Here is a 5141-nt window from a genome sequence, read left to right as displayed (position 1 = left end):
TTTCAGGATTGCAACAAAATCCTTACACCTTGGGTGGTGCTGAAGCTTTTTGCAGGATCAGTACCTCTGGAAATGGATTCAATACATTGCAGGTGAGTGCCTTAGAGAACATATGGCATAAGATAAGCTATAGTACTTATATAGGATTCAAAGGGCAAGATGGGCAGGCTGAAGTGCTAGAGGGGTTTATGGCTGACTAGCAGGTGAAAGTCAATTCCATATGAGCGGATCATGAGAAAAAGACAAGGGTAGGCAAGGCTGGCCCAAGACATTTTGGCAACTGAGGTAAACAAAAAAATGGTGCCAGGGGGAAAGAGATGCGTGAAGATCTACATCAGGAACAAGCAGGGAATAAAAATCTACACTGAAAACAGCCTTCTCTACTTGACCAGAAGAAAAGACCTAAAGCATGGTGAGGACTCTATATATGCAATTATTTGCACTGGAATCACACCGCCTTATATTTTGGAGTTAAGTTGTAATAATAATAATAATAATAATAATAATAATAATAATAATAATAATAATAATAAATTTATTTATATCCCGCCCTCCCCAGCCGAAGCCGGGCTCAGGGCGGCTAACAACAATAAAACAATATAAAAGTATAGCATAAACAACACTCCAACAGCATTGTTGGAAAGTCTGCATTTGTCTGGAGGCTTTAGGAAATGAACAACTATTGTTATTTGTGGGTTCCAGATAAGGACTTGCTGAAACACATTCTGTGTTTCACAAAGAACATCACTCACTTCCTGCAACCTCTCTTTCAATGATTGGGAGGAGACTGCAAAAAGGGGCAAAATCGTCATTCAGAGTGAGGGCAGGATGTGTTGCCATCCCTCTGCTCTAGTTTTGTAATGCTATCACATATGCTTATCCTGGTTTCATGATGTCACAAAGTTCAATCTCATTGGCTGTTTGATGTAGTGATACCACCATGAGCCCTCGGATTATCTCTAGAAGAAGCACTTTTTTGCTTTGTTTCAAAAGAAAAAAATGGCACTAAAGCTGCAGTTCAGCTGCAGGTAGCAACATGTAAAAAAAAGAAAGAAAGAAAGAAAGAAAGAAAGAAAGAAAGAAAGAAAGAAAACAGCAGGAGTAGATCTACTTAACTTCCCAAATTCTCACTGGTGGAAAATTTAGCCCAGCCATTTTTCAAACAAAAGCTGTATCTAGGTGACCCATTTTTCCACCACTACAAAAATACTTTAAAAGGTTTTTCTGGGAGCCCACGCAAAGGAGAAAAACTGGGTCTTTTTAATTTCCTGGTGGCTAGAATGCCATTGGTAGAATCCCTTACTGAACTGTTTGCAAATGCCACTGCTTTATAGAGAAGTATCAAAGCCGAGTCGTGCAGAGATGAGTTATGTGACTCATTCAGACTTCTTTAAATGAAAAAAAAGAAACCAAGTGAAAGCCATTTCCTTCCCCATTTCCTTCCGAAGTCTGTCCCCTTGTCAAACAGTACACATATTCTTTTCCCCCAGTCCTGAAATATTTCTTTACTCTCTTGACACAATGCATTTCAAATGTGAGGAGGAGCTACATCGATGTTCTAACGCCCTGACTATTCCATCTTATCTATGGGGTGAGCAGTATGATTGTCGCGTGAAGGTCCTAACAAGCGCAGTTTTAAATTGCAACCTTTTCTTCTACTTGCCACAATGCTTGTCAGTGGATTAGATTAATGTGAAGCCATTTCCTGTTCTCATTACTGCCTTTGTTAGGAGAACGAAGTACCTGAATCTTAATTCCTCCAAGCATTGTCAGAAATGGACTGGTGGTTTCGCCTTTTTCATATTTCAAAGCTTGATTGAAATAACCCCATCATTCTTTTTCTTTTTTTGACAAGGAACAGCGTGGCTACCGTGTTAAAATCATTTACTTCAACAGTCTCTCTTACTGCAGTACATTTGTTATGCTAAGTGTGAGGCCTTGCCAGTTGATTGGCTTATTGTTAGGTGAATGTACAGTCCTTATGTGATTATTTCAGGGGATCCAAACCATGTTATATTCTGATACAGTGAATTCATGTGTGCTATGCTGGAAACTGATCTCTTTCTTCAGCAGGGTGAGGGGTGGGTGGGTGAGAATCACACAACGTGACTGAAGTGGTAACAAAGGGGACTTTTTTTGACATCAGGTGATCCTTAGGAGTAAAGCCTTAAATTCTCCTTCATGGCAGATGGGTTAAAAGGGTGGTGCAAGGAGGCCCAGTGAGCTGGCTAAATTCTTACACAGTTTGGAGTCAGGGGATATCTATTTGTAATAGCAGAGGATTCTCTTTCAACTTTTTCATTTCTTTTAAAAACTGATTTTGCTGCTGTGGTAAAGCAATGGAAGCAATTTACCTCCTATCCACAGCCATTTCCCATTGAAATCAATGGGATACACCAGCCTTTTGTTATTACTCCATCCTATGCTCAAGTTGTAGATATGTGTGAATAAAACCATATACAGTTGTACCTTGGAAGCCGAACAGAATCCGTTCCAGAAATCCATTCAACTTCCAAAACATTTGAAAACTAAAGCGCAGGAAGTTTGGGTTCCAAAGAACGTTTGCAAACCAGAACACTCACTTCCGGGTTTGCGACGTTTGGGAACTAAGCTGTTTGACTTCCAAGGTAGGAATGTATCCGAAAGATACCACAGACTCCATTTCCCTTCATTCCAAGGAAACTGAATGCTGAGTCAGTGCTGGAAGTCCTGGGGTCTCTTGCTACTCAGAGATTCGGGTGTGCACAACAATTTTAACATATCCTTGGCAATGCTGGATATTGCTTTATAAACAATAATTTTAGGAAGTTTCAGCATTAAGTAAAGAAGAATGGATAGGCGTCACACATCTTCCAGACAGCCTTTGGGTTTGCTAGGTAGCTTTATGTAACTGGAAAAATGAGTGGTGGCAGTCACATAGAATTGTGCCATTGTGAAAGCTGTATATTATTCTTTCTCTGTCCTTGTGCATGGCATGTCACTCCAAGACAAAATCATGTTTCATCAGTCACTTGGCTGAGTTAGATCAGTGCCAAGACCACTGACACATAGAGGCAGTCAGATTTTTAACTCATCCGAAACAGCTGCAGTTTGCAAGAATCACAAAATTCTGAGGTGATGCCATGTTTATTAAGCACATCCTTGTTATCTCATTATAGCAAATAAGCTGCTAAGTACTTACAAGCTGCTTCCCTTTTAGATACACAGCAAGTAAGAAGATGTAATCGGAGGTGTAGGCATATCGATCCGTTTCCGTTACTCTACAGAAAATTGCTTTAGGCTAAATGCCAGCATAGTTTAACCAGCTGCTCTTTTTCCTCATACAGATTGATCTGAGATCTTTCCTCTCACAGTAACGCTGTCAATATGGAATTGATTCAGAACTCTCGCAATCCAATCTAAATTGGAGGAAGGATTATAAAGGGAAGAAAAAGAGATTTTGCTCAGGACTCTAAATTAAAGTTATGTAAATGAACCCTTCACAAATGTGCTAATGACTTACATGCAAGCTTTAATAAAGCCGGAAGCCAATTTTAAACTCATTTTGTGTCGTCGTCGTCGTCCCCCGACGTTCACTAAATTCTGTGCCTAATTATTAATGAACTAAGGTGTTCAGTCTTCACTAGGCCTGATATTATGAATTATTTTCAATTCATGTTATTCATGAAATGGCTTAAAACCTGAACTTTAGAATGTTAAGTGAGAATTAAGCCCAAGTTGCTTTTGGGTGTTTGTAAGATTACAGTAGAGTCCTGTGCATGCTTACCTAGGGCCAAACTGAACGAGGTGGAATCCACACAATTAGTAACAATATGAATGCCTTTTTAAAAAAGCAAATAGCAGGCATGGTGAGGGTAATCTGAATCAGGACTCCGACATTGGCATAGACTGCAGTGGTGTCCAAACTTTTTCCAAAGAGGGCCAGATTTGATGCTGTGAAGAGCCATGAGGGCCAACCAAAGTTGTTGACTTTTTTTAAGGATTGAAGTTGTTGAGGGGTTTTTTAGGATTTTACCCCAGGAAATAAACTGCCACAGGGGCCGGATTAAACGAAACGGCGGGCACACATGCCTGGTGTAGAGAGCTTTAACTCTTTCCCTCCACTGGGATCCCAATCCAGTTCTCCTCTACCTCCCCACTATTTACATTATTAAAAACACTTCCATTTGCATGGTAACACTTGATTAAATGTAAGGGGATTTATTTTAGAATCAATCAAAATGCATTTTAGTGTGCGTTCTCTCTCTCTCTTTCTCTCCAGTGTTCACCATCAATCATGTCAAGACAGAAAAGCTTGGAATATACAAGGCGTGAATGTACAATGCACAGTGATCACTGATAACAAAGGTAGCAGCTAATGGAATGGCATTTCCCCAGGAAGCATATTAGCTATTGGTAAATTGGTCCCATTATCAATATATAGGTGAATGGCTTGATGTGTTTTGTAAAACATTACAAAAAGAACACTTTTACCTTCTTCATAGTGCTTCTCAGTAGTCCCTTTGTCAATAACAAGCACTTATTGATGCTAAACCCCATCCCAGTTAATTTACTTTAAGAACATCACTGTCCAACATTGCTACAGTATTATAACCAGGATTGTAGGTATTCTACAAGTCTCCCATTTTCACTGACCAAGTATAGACACTTGTATCTACCATGGCATTTGGGGTTTTTTCTTTCATGCTCTGCATTAATTATTAGAAATATGCTGTTTCTAGCCATCTAAGAAATGAGCCTGGAAACACAAAAGAAAAGCATAGGTCAATCCAGAAATCATGCATGTAAATTTTGACATGCTTTTGGTTATATCCAATATTCAAGTCCAAAACAGCACTTTGTTAGTGTTGCTTTATAATATTTCAGAGTAACAACTGTAGCCATGATCAGGAATTATGACTGAACAGGAAATACTAATCCATGCTGGGGACATGAGGCCATGAATTTTGGTCCCAACCCCACCTGATCAGTACCAGAGCTCCCTGTGCCCCAAATCTTTGAGTACCGTTCCACTGGAGTAATAATTTATTATCAATTTCCACTAGTGGGTACGTTTGTATAGTTTTCTCTGCAGCCCACGTGGTTGTCTTGAAATAGGTGATGATCAGAGGGAGGTGAAACTGAGAGTGATGTAGTAATGG

At 39.6% G+C, this 5141-nt stretch overlaps 1 long non-coding RNA gene across 1 annotated transcript; it reads left to right on the top strand.

Moving 5' to 3' along the window:
• The first annotated feature begins 635 nt into the window (after nt 1-635).
• On the top strand, nt 636-3542 carry LOC310713431. The gene is made up of 2 exons (XR_014529238.1): nt 636-1028; nt 1062-3542. It is a non-coding gene; the product is annotated as an uncharacterized lncRNA (long non-coding RNA).
• Nucleotides 3543-5141: the final 1599 nt, after the last annotated feature.

Source organism: Podarcis liolepis (genome assembly GCF_965112155.1).
Source record: "Podarcis liolepis genome assembly, chromosome: 8".
NCBI classification, from domain to species: Eukaryota; Metazoa; Chordata; class Lepidosauria; order Squamata; family Lacertidae; genus Podarcis; species Podarcis liolepis.
The sequence above is the reverse complement of the archived record's forward strand: the minus strand, read 5'-3'. Positions and strand labels throughout refer to the sequence as shown.